General features: G+C 35.9%; 1 pseudogene; it reads right to left on the bottom strand.

The window, feature by feature from the left end:
* Nucleotides 1-13058: 13058 nt before the first annotated feature.
* On the bottom strand, nt 13059-13178 carry LOC115213625 (annotated as a pseudogene).
* Between the last annotated feature and the right edge of the window lie 3504 nt (nt 13179-16682).

Below are 16682 nucleotides of genomic sequence, written 5' to 3'. Positions count from 1 at the left end.
TATACTCCTTAAACTTAATTCACTGGAAGAATTGACATGATACAGCCTCCTAAAAATCAAGTGATACCCCTCATAAAATTTTCGCTAATTTCTCATGTTAGACTATTGTTGTTTAACCCCAAGATGGCTTTGATCAAACAGACCTAAGATCAAAACAGATTCCAACCATGACCGTTTCAAGTATGTTGTATCCTTACTTCATTATACCATGTGTTTATGTGTTCTTTTTTCGAAGATGATAGGGTATTACTGAGTGAGATTTGGTTAGTATTTTTAGCAGGTTGAGTGATCCTGTCACAGACCCCTATGATTAATGAATTGTGTTTCAGAAACTAAAATGTAATTTTATTTACATTATTTACATTTGACGGATATTTGTCCTCATCTTAAACATAGAACTGAACTAAAATGTAATGTTGTATAAAAAAAACAAAAAACTGTTTCTTTTTTTATAGTTTAAGCTTGTCTGTTAGACATTAATGGAAATCCATTCCATTACCCCATTCTTCTGTTTAATGAATATATATTTGGTTATTATAGTCACAGGCATGGCTGTGTGGTAACAAGCTTGCTTCTCGACCTCATGGTTACAGGTTCAGTCCCACTGTGTGCTAACTTGAGCAGATGTCTTGTGCTATAGCTTCAGGTTGATCAAAACTTTCTGAGTGGATTTGGTAGATGGACACTGAAAGAAGCCCATCATGTGTGTGTGTGAGTGTGTACGTGTATGTCTGTGTGTCTACTACTACTTGAAAACCAGTGTTGGTGTGTTTATGTCCCTGTAACTTACCAGTTTGGCAAAAGAGACCGATTGTGTAAGTACCAGGCTTAAAAGAAAAACAAAAATGTACTGGAGTCAATTCATTCAACTAAAAATTCTTCAAGGTGGTACCCCAGCATGGCCACAGTCTAATGATTGGAACAAGTAAAAGATAAAAGATATGGTAGTTTTCCTTAATACATACTTGGCATTACCTCACTCCATTTATGCTGTGTTCTGATTCATCATAAGAGTTTTATATGTGTGTGGTCTGGTGATACATTGATTTATGACATAAGCATAAAGCATTGAGAGAGATTGACAGTGAATCATTGCAGTTACCCAGGGATGGCAGAGTCAAATATGGGGACCAGTTGTTATTTATGTAAATAGCATCTTTGACCAATTATTCTCTTAAAAATACACTAATTTTTAATGCCGACTCATCTACATTGTTGTACAAATACTTAGTGATTCTGTCATCGCTACTTCTGCAAGTATGGTAAATCTATGTTAATAAGACCAAAACGTGTATGCGAGTTGTCTCGCATAATTTCCTGAATAATTAACATATTAATGATCAGTATCATCCTCATCATCATTTTAATATCCACTTTTCTATGCTTGCATGGAATTCATTAATGCAGATTTTCTATGGTTGGGTGCCTTTCCTGTCACCAATTCTCACCCATTTCCAAGCAAGGTAATATTTCCCCACTGGCTGGACATGTTTTTGCTACATTATTGGAAATGAAGGACATTGCTTGTATGACAGTGATGCTTTCTTACAACTATGGCATAATGTCATGACAAAGATACACACACTTACACCCATATGACAGGCTTCTTTCAGTTTCCGTCTACCACTCACAATACTTTGGTTGGCCTACAGTTATAATGAATGACAATTGCCCAAAATGCCACGTAGTGAGACTGAACCCAGAATCATGCGACTGGGAAACAAACCTCTTAACCACACAGCCATGTCTGCTCCTATTTTTCTACTAATATTGTTGTTTATTCTTCCTGTTACAAGAACAAATTAGAAACACTTAATTCTAATTATTGTTTCTAATGCTCAATTCGTTAAATATATTATTACTGACTTAACTTTTGTTTTTCAAATGAATAGCGTCTCTAAGTAGTTTATTCTCTTAACCATATTTATTTTTTACCATATTTCTACTGAAATACACTGCCTTTATTTGAATAAGGTTTAGAAATTGCATAGAATTTATTGATAAACTAGTATTTGAAACAGAAATTATCAAGAAATTTTTGAGGAAATTTTCAGTTTGTCATCACTACTTAACAATTAAGTTTCTGTAGTAAAGATTGTTTGCCAACATAACATGGCAGTCCTGGTTTAAGACTAATATTGCTATAATTAAGCCCCAAGAGACATTGTCTCCAGCTGTCTATACAACATGATCTGTGTCCTTATACTTTCGAACAAGGGAATCCAGCATCTCCACTCGAAAATATAAGGACACAGATTGCGTCGTATAGCCAGCTGGAGACGATGTCTCCTGGGGCTAAATTACAGAAACAGTAGTCCTAAACCAGGACTGCTATGTTTTGTTGGCAAACAATCTTCACTACAAAGTATTGTTGGTGAATATCTCACGTTGTGAGATTTACAAATAATAATTAAGTTTCTATGATAGAATCTGTCTCAGACAGATTAGCATCAAAAGGGCCAAACCATCTGAAGATGTTGACAGTCCATATCATGTCAACAGTACTGCTTTGTGTTCATGGGCCTTCATATTTACCTCTCATTCTCCAGTCCTTCTAGCTGTAAATAAGTAATAAAAATCTATAAAACCCTTGGTGCTTATCTCTAAACTTTCCTGTGTTAAGAGGAGGATTAATGAATCTCTTTTTGAGTAGGATACAAATCTATCTCAGATAATATTTCCCCAAAAGATCAGTTAATTATTTTCTACAGCTAAGTAAATTTTAACGCGTTTTCTTTTCCTTACCACACTTCTGTTGAAATATCTGTTTTATTTCAATTAATTTTGAAAATAATGGAGAGTTTAATAAAATAACCTTGCCATCATTAAGACAGTATTTAAAACATAAATTAATATAAAATTTTTATGAAGTATAAAGTCTTTGTTTCATTTAATTCTGGAAATAATGAAAATTGTAATTAGATAACTTTGCCATTATTAAGATGGTGTTTGAAACAAATTAATGTCAAATTTCAATATAAGTTTAAATTTAGACCACCTTAAACAAAAAGTTTGTATCATAGAATGCATGATGGTTTCCAGTGGGTTTATATATAAAGGGTTAATGCAATGGAAATTTAAATGTCTCCCTTATAACAAAGATATATTTTCATGTATAGATACTTACACTTTAAATTGCTTTCTTTTTCAAGTGTTGTTTTTCAAAAATGAAACAAAACAAAATTGCTTGTGGCTCTTTTTTAAAGGATAAACTTGTAAATAAGTTTGACGATCTTGTAGTATCCCTAAAGACCTGTGATAAATACTTAGTGTTTCATCTTCAGTATTTCTGACACCTTACTTGAAAAATAAGAACATAAAGAATAAAACCCGGTATTACATCTCAGGAAACATTATCCATGACACTGTTTACCTCTCTCTCACTAAATTAGAATATGTTTTTTTTACTACTGTTCTATCCATAAAATTGTTTTGTGGAATTTTTTAAAGGCAGTTACACACACACACACCACACACACACATATGCACACACATATCTGGTATATGCAGTTGAGGCTGTATTAAATTAAAGCAGACATCTGTGTATCATACTTAATGTATGTATACTATCAACAGGCCAGTTGCTGCAGTATTTGTTCTGAGATAACATCTCTTATGGACATGCTGTGTTAAAAACACAATAAATGTCAGAGAGAGAGAGAGACAAAGAAATTGCCCCAGCAGTAACCAACAAGAGTGCCAGAATTATTTCAGCCTTTTGGAGCCTTTTCACTGGCACATATTCATAGCCAGCCATTTGCTCAGATGAGAATTTGTTGCCTCTGATATGAGAAAAAGTGAACAAAACATCCACTGTCTCTCTAAATAAAGATCCAATATATGCTATTGAGTCAGTATTAAATTAAAATAACTATCAATGTATACATAGTTAATGTATACAGTTGATAGGCCAGCTAGTGTGACATTTTTCCTGAGATAACACCTTACGGATATTCTATGTTAAAAATACAACAAATATCAGAAGGCGACAAAAAAATTACTCCAGCAATGGCCAGCAAGAACGCCAGATGCGTTTCAGCCCTTTTGGGCCTTTTCAATGACATATACTCACAGCCAGTCACACGCTTGTACCCAACTTCCTGGTTACTAACATTAAATTACAATATTGCATAATAATAATATCACCCTAGTAAACATTGTGTGACAGATTTTTTTCTATATTGATTTCACTAACCTGTGTTTAACTAACATTACTAAAATATTACTAAAAGCAACATTGTTACTATTTTTTTTTTATAATTTTTCCTTTATTACTATTGTTTACATAGAAGAAATCTTTATTAGAATAGATTATGTATTTTTGTATTTACAATTTTCAGAGATTATATAAAAAGCAAAAAAACTCTGTGAAAGCTAATACATTTGATTTCATGTTTTAATCTCTTCCAACTTCTCAGCTGCTGGCAACACCTAGAATGGCCTTCTTTATTTCATATCTGATATATGACTGTAAACTATGTTGTCTGTATAGGCACAGGAGTGGCTGTGTGGTAAGTAGCTTGTTTACCAACCATATGGTTCTGGGTTCAGTCCCACTGCGTGGCACCTTTGGCATGTGTCTTCTACTACAGCTTCAGCCCGACCAAAGCCTTGTGAATGTATGTGTATGTGTGTGTATATGTTTGTGTGTCTGTGTTTGTCCCCTAACATCGCCTGGCACCTTCGGCAAGTGTCTTCTACTATAGCTTCGGCCCGACCAAAGCCTTGTGAGTAGATTTGGTAGACGGAAACTGAAAGAAGCCTATATATATATGTGTATGTGTGTGTCTGTGTTTGTCCCCAACTGATGTTGGTGTGTTTATGACCCCATCAAGAGAGACCGATAGAATAAGTACTAGGCTTACAAAGAATAAGTCCTGGGGTCGATTTCTTCAACTAAAGGTGGTGCTCCAGCATGGCCGCAGTCAAATGACTGAAACAAGTAAAAGAGTAAAGAGTAAAAAGAGAGAGTATTTGTATATAACAAGAGAGTTGCTATAGAGTGTGTGTGTTTTTGTTGAATCTTCTACTATAATAATACTCTTGTGTTTTTCTCCATTGCAACATATGAATGAGAAAGTGTGTGGGTATATGTGAGAAAGTGTGTGAGTGCTCTGTGTGAGTATGTGTGTGTATGTATACAAGGGGAGTATGTGAATGTTTGTATGTGTTCTTTCAGTAACAAGCGATGATTGATGACACATCTCAATAGACAACCACTGGATACCATTGACAAGTGGGTTAATTTGATTTACCATCCATATTTACTCTTTACTTGTTTCAGTCATTTGACTGTGGCCTTGCTGAAGCACCGCCTTCAAGCAAATCGACCCCAGGACTTATTCGTTGTAAGCCTAGTACTTATTCTATCGGTCTCTTTTGCCGAACTGTTAAGTGACGGGGATGTAAACACACCAGCATCGGTTGTCAGGTGATGTTAGGGGACAAACACAGACACACAAACATACACACACACACATATATATATACATATTTATACATATATATGATGGGCTTCTTTCAGTTTCCATCCACTAAATCCACTCAAAAGGCTTTGGTCAGCCCGAGGCTATAGTAGAAGACACTTGCCCAAGGTGCCATGCAGTGGTACTTATCACACAGCCACTCAACACTACAATTAGCCGTCATTTTTAACGGTATGGGGCCAGCTAGTGTTATAATAAATACTAAACTTGTACACATCTTTATAGTAGTTGTCATTATGGTTGTGTTCTCCTATGTCATGCCTGATCAAACAAGCATAAGCATTTGGGTTGTATGATTAGATGTTACACATAGATTCCTTCTTTCAGTGGTTCTCAACTAGGGTACATATGGCCCTTGGGGATCCGTACAAGATTTTATTGTTAAAATTTATCTGCAGGCATGGTTGTGTGGTAAGAAGCTTGTTTCTCAATCACATGGTTCCGTGTTCAGTCCCACTGCATGGCACCTTGGCTAAGTGTATTCTAGTATAGCCTCGGACTGATCAAAGCCTTGTAAGGGGATTTGGTAGATGGAAACTGAAAGAAGTCTGTTGTATACATGTATATGTATATGTATTTATGTGTATATGTGTGTGTATCTTTATATCTGTGTTTGTTCCCCCACCATTGCTTGACAACTGACGTTGGTGTGTTTACAATTTATTCTTGTAGTGACCACCACTGGGTGAGCAAGGTGGACTCAGTAAGAAAACTGTTGTTACTGCTTATTAATAGTAAAAGTGATATGTTTAAATGGTTTCAAACTTTGGCACAAGGCCAGCAATTTTAGGGGGAGGGTGTTTACATTGACCCCTCCAGTATTCAATTAGTATTTGTTTTATCAACTCTGAAAGGATGAAACACAAAATCAACCTTGGTAGAATTTGAACTCAGAATATAAAAAGCTGCAAGAAATATTGGTAAGAATTTTGTCTGATGCATTAATAATTCTGCCCGTATATAATGAATGTGTTTATAAAATTCTTTCATTCTCCAGGGTTTGTGTTACTAACTTCAGCTCGCACCATTTACTTTAGTGTTGGTCTTTGTTTTAAGGGTTTGCCTTCTTCATTGTGGATTGGTGAGTGTGCTTTTTAAGTGCTGGGATGGAATTTGGCTCAGAATGTAAAGAACCAGAACAAATAACATTAAACATGCAATCCACCATTCTTACCATTCTGCCAGTCACTACCCTAGATTCATGCTTTATTTACTGACCTTGGAAGAACAAAAGGCCAAAGTTGAGCTTGACAGAACTTGACCTCATATTCCTCAGAGTCAAAAAACTAAAATACTGCAAAGTATTTTATCTGATGCTGTAATGATTCTTGCCAATTCACCATTGCCTTATAATGGAATAGTCTGGAAAATTTAGGAAACTAAACAAAAAAAAATAATTAGAATCTGCAGAAATAGATTACCAATTTCCTTTTAAACACACACTCTTGATTGTCTATATGTTATTGTAGGTGTCATAGAGGATGTACATGTGTGTGTGTGAATATGTATTTATGTATGTGTTTGTATGTAAATATATATGTGTGTGTAAATATGTAGGAGTGGCTGTGGTAAGTAGCTTGCTTACCAATCACATGGTTCTGGATTTAGTCCCACTGTGTGGCACCTTGCACAAGTGTCTTCTGCTATAGCCTCAGGCCGACCAAAACATTGTGAGTGGATTTGGTAGATGGAAACTGAAAGAAGCCCGTCGTATATATATATATATATATATATATATATATATATATATATATATGTATGTATATGTGTGTTTGTGTGTGTGTGTATATATTTGTGCATCTGTGTTTGTCCCCACACCATCGCTTGACAACCGATGCTGGTGTGTTTACGCCCTCCGTAACTAAGCGGTTCGGCAAATGAGACTGATAGAATAAGTACTAGGCTTACAAAGAATAATATGTGTTTATAAAAACATATCCTTTTTAAAGGTTGCTGTTGAGCACAGTTTAGGTTTTGCAAGCAGCTCCAAATTTTGAAAGAGTTAAATTTATTACATATGTGTATATAGACGTTTGTGTATGTGTATATATTGTTGCAAACAAAAGTAAAGAAAATTATTATATTTGATAACTTTATTAAATTTGTTTTTGTTTCACACATTATATATTTGGCTCTTTGCCATTGTTATTGTTTGTTAATAAAATATTTAATCAAGACAAATGGCTTGTTATGTATATTTAGTTTTGATATGCGTTATTTTTTATTTTATTTATTATGTAATATAATATAATAGAATTGCACAATATAATAAAGCTAATAATGGAATAATAATACATTATGATAGAACAGAAGAATAATACAATATGTTAAGATGATAGTAATAATTATTTCAAATTTTTGCCATAAGGGCAGCTTGGAGGATGTGGGAATGAATCGATTACATCAACCCCAGTGCATAACTGGTACTTATTTTATCAATCTTCAGGATGCCCTTCCTAACACTAACCACTCCGAGAGTGTAGTGGATGCTTTTTACATGCCACCAGCACAGGGGCCACTCAGGCAGTACTGGTATCAACCATGCTCAAATGATGCTTTTTATGTGCCACTAGCATGGGAGCCAGTCAGGCAGTACTAGTACCAACCACGCTCAAATGGTGCTTTTTACACACCACTGACATGGGTGACAGTCAGGTGGCACTGGCAATGACTGTTCATTAAAAAGGGTTTTGTGTTCCCAAGCCATATTACAATATCTAAAGCTGCCTTTGTCAAACAGACCATTATTGCATGGTTTGCCTTGACAAAAAATGTCCTACTTATTAAACTTATGGTTGCTTGGAAGTGTAGGACAATGTAAACTCATGCAAAGACAGACCTAAAATATGAAAGAATATACCCTTTAGTTACCACATTTCTGTTGAAATACACTGCCTCTGTGTCAATCAATTTTGAATTTAATGAAAGATATAGTAAAATATCCTTGTCATTACTAAACTGGTGTGTGGAGCATAAGTTAAAATGGAATTTTAATGGATGGTTTTTAATTTAGATAACTTTAAAGCTGAGAGTTTATCATAGAATCAAGGGTGGTCTCAGACAGGATTAAGGAATTGTGTGCTCAACAATAGCAGTGTATAATGCTTCTGGTAGAATGAGAATGTTGTGGGTTTGTAACTGGGTCCATGATATCCTATCTTGTTGAAATTGGACTTATAAAGGATTGATCAGATCAGAGATTTGTGGACTACTGAGGGGAAGCTGATAATGCTGCATCATGGATATGGCAGAAATGACAAAAGTTAAGAACAAAGGACAAGTTCTCGGTGAGTAGTAAAAGAAAATAGAGTGTGGTTGATGTGGTTACTCTAGTTTGGTACAGTAAATGCATGGATAGTGTGTAGTGTGAACTGGAATGACGAGACATTCCGCTAGACACCTCTATAGGGAATGAATGATACTGTTGGAAAGTGTCCGAATCATTGTCATCTCCAGTTGACATCTGACAAAGGAAGTATTCCACACTGCAAGCTTTTTGTAAAATAATAAAAGAATAATAATACAATATTGAATTATATTATAATATAATAGAATAATAATATAATTTTTGTTCATATACAATACAATAATATAATATAATTGAATAATGATTAGGACTGTTATTAATCCCACTGGCTTGTTTGTCTTAATTTCATCCCGATTTCTGTGGGGTATAAGCAATTAAGAGTACATTATCCAAATGGTGTATAAACAGACAAGTATCTCTTAAACAGGATGCCAATCCATTGCAAGGTTGACATCCAGATGTTACTGGTACACACAACTGAGTTGGACCAGGGCAATGCAAAATTAAGCATTTTGCTTGCTCTGGGAATTGAAAACATAACCTTACAATTGTGAGTTCAGCAATCTGACCACTAGGCTTCCATCAGTTGGATTGACCATGTATTCACAGCTGGAAAGTTCCTTTCCAGAGATCAGATGTAGCGAGGAATTTTGTTGTTTTTTTTATGTAAGATCAGCTGTAAGTTTCCTCTCTCTTTCCTCACCTCTTGTGTTGTCCAAGGGAAAGCCAAAGGTCAACAGGGCTTAGCATTTGTCATTGCAGATAAATTCCAAGCATGAATAACCAGAATAATGGCTCCTGATTTATGCTCAAGGCCAGCAGTTTTCCAAGGATATCATCAACCAAAGTACTTGACTGGGACTTTATTTTATCAACCCTGGAAAGATGAAAGGCAAAGTTGACCTCAGCAGGATTTGAACTCAGAACGTAAATAGCCAGAAGAAATACTACAAGGCATTTTTTCCAATGATCTAACCATTCTGTCAAACCATTGCTTCGCCCAGAATATATAATGGTTTCTAATTTAGGAACAAGGCCAGCAACTTTGAAGGGCTGGATTTGAACTTTGAACATAAAGGATTAAAAGAAACACCAGATGGCATTTGTTTCCAGTCTTCCATGAAAACATGTCTGGCCACAAGAAAATATTATCTTGCTTGGAAACAGGTAAGGTCTGGCAACAAGAAAGTCTGTCCCAGTGAATTCTACATGATCCATGAAAAAGTGGCTGGTAAAGCGATGATGATTATGGCATAAAGCAGGTGTTTTTCGTCTGTTATAATTCCATTCACATTAAGGATGTTTTAAAAGACTATAAAATGATCCTTGCCCTTGAACAGTAATTTTATTTACTCACACTGGGAAGAAGGAAAGTAAAGTTAACTTCAGTAGGGTTCGAGTTCAAATTACTTTCAGCATTTCACATTATTCAGAATGGAAAGGGATGTAACTAAACACCACAAGGTATTTTATCCAGCGTGGCAAGGTATTTAATGACATCACGGGTACCATATAAGTGAAGTGTTTGGTGCTTGGAAGGGCACCCAACTGTAGAAACCATACCAAAACAGATATTGGGACATGATGCTCTCCTCTGGCTGGCCTGCTCTTGTGTCAAACCATTCAACCTGTGCAAGCATGGAAAATGGATGTTAGATGACACTGATGCCGATGATGACTGCACAATAATTCTGCCTTTAGTTACTCAATTATCACCCACTCCCTTTCATTAATTAGCCTGATGAATCTTGTAATTTAAACCAACTATTTATTATTAAAGCAGATAAATGCTATGTTGTGTGTAATTAAGATGTTGGCAAATTAAAGTTCTGACCCAGTTTCAATTCCTGGCTGGAAATACTTCATTCCACTAAATACTAAAGAGAAAAATCCCACCATTGTTGTAATAACAATTTCTCCAGAATTAATTCTTCTTGATGAAGACGTGGTAGAAATGTTAAATTCTGAGTGACCCAAAATACCAGCAATCTTAGGTGAAGAAGATTAGCTGATACCACTGGCTTCAGTACTTGATTGGTATTTGTTTTGTTAACCCCAAGAGAAGGAAAAACAAAGCTGACCTCTGTGGGATTTGAATTCAGAATGTAAAACTGTGCTATGCATTTTATCCAACTCAAATCAGTCCTGATAGAGCAGACAGACTTATGATAAGTTCAGTCAAACCAAGACCATACTGTTGTTTCTGCTTGAATAGTATACTTTAGACATTATTCAATGTATCCAGTATCGGAATAACCATTAAGCAAAATAAGCACATGCTTAGGGCATCAAGGGAAGGAGGAGGCACCATAGAAATGGTAAATGGTTAACAGTACAAAAGAAATCGCTTTAAACTTGCTAAAATAATAATCGGGATGCCTTTATCTCTACTAAGTATATGCAGATGTATTACCTAAGATTAATTTTGAGGATCTGATCAAAGACTTTGCAATTCAAAAAGTTTTCAAATATAAATAATACTCTTTTACTTGTTTCAGTCATTTGACTGTGGCCATGCTGGAGCACCGCCTTTAGTCGTGCAAATCAACCCCAGGACTTATTCTTTGTAAGCCTAGTACTTATACTATCAATCTCGTTTGCCGAACCACTAAGTTACGGGGACGTAAACACACCAGCATCGGTTGTCAAGCGATGCTGGGAGACAAACACAGATACACAAACATATACACACATATATATATATATACATATATACAACGGGCTTCTTTCAGTTTCTGCCTACCAAATCCACTCACAAGGCTTTGGTCGGCCCAAGGCTATAGTAGAAGACACTTGCTCAAGGTGTCACGCAGTGGAACTGAACCCAGAACCATGTGGTTGGTAAGCAAGCTACTTACCACACAGCCACTCATACGCCTATAAAATAATGTAGAAGTATACAAAAATAAACATTATTTTCCCTCTTACTGTTTTGTTTCGTTTTGAAAATAAAAATTTATTTTATGGCTTGTTATTGTTTGGGGCACTGAAATCTTTTAAGTGCTTAGGGCTTCGATGGGTCTTAATCCAGCCTTGAATGTACCCTTTCATAAGAGAGCTGTCTTGCAAAAAGAAACATGAATGGTTTGAGGGAAATTTGATTAGTATTTCTAGCAAGTTAAGTGACCTAGTAGAAGCTCCCTCATTGCCTTGTTATGGAAATGGTTTTAGGAGTAGATAAAGAAAAAAATGTGAAAAATGTGTTATGAGGACAATAACATAGTGTTTTGTCATAATTTTATGGGGGTCATTTTTTTTCTTTATTACTGTGTCATGGTTGGTTGACTTGCTACAATGTTGGCTAACTAGAAAAAGTGATCATGGCCCGTTTACTACTATGAATATTTTATTATATATCATGCAAAGACTTAACCCTTGCTCTCTGATACAATGGAGAGGAGTTAGGCAAAGTTCACTGCTCTGGTATGAAAAAGACTGTGTTATAAACTTCTTTTAACAAGCTGTAAGACTAATTTTTATTGGCATATTCCTAGCATAATTCTGATGTATCTTGGGAGGGTCATTATGCCAATAATAAACACACACGCTGGTTCTATTCACTTCTTTATTATTTATTTCCCAATTGGTTAGCTATTTAACCCAGTTAACTAATCGATCATTTGATTAATTATTTAGTCAGTCAATCAATCAATTAGATTTGTGAAAGTCCTTTTGTTGCTATTCATGATCTCATCAATAACAGGCTCTCTCTACTCCAGCTCTCATTGAATGATTAATGCAATGAGTAATTAAAAGGATTGATGAGCTAATTGGTTAACTGGTTAACCAGTTGATAAATAAATGACAAAGAAGTGAAATAGAATCAGTGCATGTTCGTTTATTCGTTTATTTGTTTCAGTCATTTCACTGCGGCCATGCTGGAGCACCGCCTTAGACGAGCAAATCGACCCCAGGACTTATTCTTTGTAAGCCTAGTACTTATTCTATTGGTCTCTTTTGCCGAACCGCTAAGTTACGGGAACATAAACACACCAGCATCGGTTGTCAAGCGATGTTGTGGGGTGGGGGGACAAACACAGACACACAAACATATATACACACACACACACACATATATATATATATATATGACAGGCTTCTTTCAGTTTCTGTCTACCAAATCCACTCACAAGGCTTTGGTCGGCCCGAGGCTATAGTAGAATACACTTGCCCAAGGTGCCACGCAGTGGGACTGAACCCGGAACCATGTGGTTGGTAAGTAAGCTACTTACCACACAGCCACTCCTATGCCTAAAAATGTGTGATGCTTACAGCACCTAGGTTTCCCAAGCGGTCACCCATCTAAGTACTAACTAGGCTCAATGTTGCTTAACTTCGGTGATCAGACAAGAACCGATGCTTTTCAATGTGATATGGCCATGTGTTTATAATTTGTGAAGTGACCCTCCCAAGGTACAACAAAATATGTTTCAACATGAATTCACAACAAGAATCTTTCAGACCAAATAGAAAAAAACGAAATAGTCTTAGCATTCTCATCTACTTAATGTACTAATTCCAGTGGAGTGAAAGGTAAGGTTGACTTTGAACAGCAAGGTTGATCCTGGAAGAATTTGAAACAGGTATATTTGCAATGAAATTAAATAATGTTTGGCATCCAGCTATCCAAAGATCTACCATTTCTGCCAAGTCACTCCTCCAGATCATATCACCAGCCTCTCTCACTCCCTCTGAAGTCATCATCTTCAATGATTTCAATGTTTAAAACTTCTTTTACTTCTCATGCTCTTAACTTCTATGATGGAGGTATAAATACAGTCTTGGTTTATCTCTGTGTTGGCAATGCAAAAAAAGAAAAGAAAATGAAATGTCGGGGTGGAGGAAGAAGAGTTGCCTCTCTTGGCTGATGGTGGTGGTGGGGCAGGGCAGTGATTTAACCCCTTAGCTGCAGCTGACATCAATCCAAGGTTATGATGGAAATTATCATGTCTTGTTAATCATCTTTTAAACCTTGGGAAGGTCTTGTAGATTATTATTGTTCCCGGTATTCTGATCATTTGTAGTGTATGAATTAAAAAGTTTCATTCTTACCCCAAGAATCCATATTTTGTTCCAAGTCAGTTGGTATGTATCCTCTTTCTCTAATAAATAATAGTTATGAAACTGAAAGTATATTTTGGGTACTGGATTTGCAAACCTCTTAGCAACGGTCTGTAGATGTCCTCTTATATTTTCCCCACCACATTGGTACCCAAAGCATGCTTTCCTCTCATGGTCCCACACAACAATATCTGGCTAGTTGCATTTTATTTTGGTGACTCTGCCTTAATTTTTAAGTTCCGCCAATATTTTCTTGACCCACCAACCTCATTATAATCATTTTTATCAACTAGTAATAATTTATTTTTCCCTATTCTGTTCCAGATCATTCTGGTCACAACATCATAGGAAGATAATATCTAGAGTAAGGTTTCTCAACCATTTTTTATCTATGCACCTCTTTGATTAATATTTTGTTCTGGTGGACCCCCATAGCAATCCAATGTTTAAAAACTAGTTTTATAGAAACTTCTGTCAAAATTCTTATTTTTCATACATTCACTTGTGTAGGTTGAATTATGTAAAATATTAGAAAAGAAAACCAAGCGGTTTCTTGCAACACTACTACTGTAAATTCTTACACTACTACTGTAAATCCCACAATTTACTTTTTTGCTTGTGTTGACTCCCTTTCATTACTGCAATATTTTATGTGATGGACCCTCATTACCATTCAGTGTTTAAAAACTAGTTTTATCAATACTTCTTTCAAGCTTCCTAATTTGTTTTTCACATGTCAACTTATGTAGGTTGAATTATGTAAACTTCTGGAAGGTTTAACAGATTTTTACAGTTCCAGTGATGGATTGGATCTGTAGTCTTCAAATTAGCTTTCTCCTTTCTGGTTTTGAGAAGCTTAATTTCTCAAGATTAGTATTTAGACAGTGTGTTACATATCCCAGGGTCTCAATCATTACAGGTATAAACCTGAACTTGTAATGTGAATAGAGTAACTGCAGATTTCTCAATAGCTCAGCATAGGCATTCTCTTTTTCACTGATCTTCAGCTTTATGTTAACATCCGTTGAATATAGCTTGTAACGTAACTGATATCCTCACTGTTTGAGAGACATATTAGGAATGATCTCATGCTAAATAACAACCATCTTTGGCTAGTTTCACCCTATTGTGTCCGCTGCTGTGATTGGTTGGCATTGGCACAGTTTGTCTCTCGACTTATTTCGCACCAGTGTGTAAGCCAACAAATGAACACACAGACACAAACACTTGTCGCATGCACACAGACACTCTCTCTTTGTACACTTTGTAAATAAAGTTTTCTCTTCTCTCAAACAGTAGAACGGTTGTCGTCCTCATTCATTCCTTTTGGCACTGTATTTTATATCATGTATTTGGCTTCTTATTTTGTTAGGGGCGACCATGCAGCATTAAAAAAGAGACATTTGTCACCAACTCCTTACGTATGGTCGTATTCCCTACAAGCTAATTTCCACAACTGTCTACAGTTTCTCCTCTCTATCCGAAATCATTATATCAGATCTGTTGTGTTGTATGTATGTATGGATAGGTGGATGGGTGGAGGGAGGGAGAGAATGGGGTGATGACTGATACTCTGTCAGTTACGAGGGTTCCAATTGATCCGATCAATGGAACATCCTGCTTATAAAATTGATGTGCAAGTGGTTGAGTACTCCACAGACATGCATACCCTTAATGTAGTTCTCAGGGAGATTCAGTGTGACACAGAATGTGACATGGTTGGCCCTTTGAAATACAGGTACAGCTCATTTTTGCCAGCTAAGTGGACTGGAGCAATGCGAAATAAAGTGTCTTACTCGAGGACACAACGCGTCACCGGGAATTGAACTCACGACTTTACGATCGTGAGCTGAATGCCCTAACCACTAAGCCATGTGCCTTCACTGTATGTATGTATGTATGCATTTATATATGTGTGTATGTATGCAGTTATGTACGTATATATGTATGCATGTAAGTATGTATGCATGCATGTATGTATGCATTTACGTATGTATGTATGTATGTATGTATGTATGTTTGGGTTTATGTGATCTACTCATGCTTGTATTAGTGTTTACCGGTGTTGTGTCAAAAGCGTAACTTAACAATTCGATCAATATGAATCGATAAAATAAATACTAAATTCAAACTAGAATTACAACCTCAATATGATCGCAGTCCATTGTCTGAAACCAGTAAAATAATTGCATAATATCTACATTTTGACATTGAAGAGAGAGACAGACAGACAAAAACCACCTGGTTTATCGACGGCCACTTTCGTAAACATAACAAACATTTAATAAGATTGTCATAATTCTCTTAATTTTATCTCAAGAAATTAAAAAAAAACATAACATATGGATTCATTTATTAAATTATTCTTAACGGTCTGAAACAGCAATTAAGATCTTCAGAGTTGTTTCCCTTGTATCATTTATTCTCGATGAAGTCTACCTTAGTTCTTCACTTTTTTTCAGGGTCGATATAACAAAGTACCAGTCGTGCATTTAAGTCGATGTAATCGACCAACCCCATCCCTTTAAAACTGTTAGCCTTTTGCCTAAATCAAAAATCATTATCGAGCTGAAACAATCGTTAGAGCTGTCCGAAAAAATGCTTTGCTCTTCGGGCTTTTATGCTCCAAGTTCAATTCATTCCGAGGTTGAGTTTGCCTTTCATCTTTCCAGGACTGGCTGATAAAATGAAGTACCATTCAAGCACTGAGATCAATGATATCGATTATCCCCCTCCCCTTAAATTTGTTGGCCTTGTGTCAAAATTAGAAACAATTATTTATTGATATAGAGTAGCATTGGAACTGTGTCAGACAAGGCGACGAAACT

The sequence above is a fragment of the Octopus sinensis genome, linkage group LG6 (genome assembly GCF_006345805.1).
Source record: "Octopus sinensis linkage group LG6, ASM634580v1, whole genome shotgun sequence".
Classification (NCBI taxonomy): Eukaryota; Metazoa; Mollusca; class Cephalopoda; order Octopoda; family Octopodidae; genus Octopus; species Octopus sinensis.
This window is presented reverse-complemented; position numbering and strand designations above follow the sequence as displayed.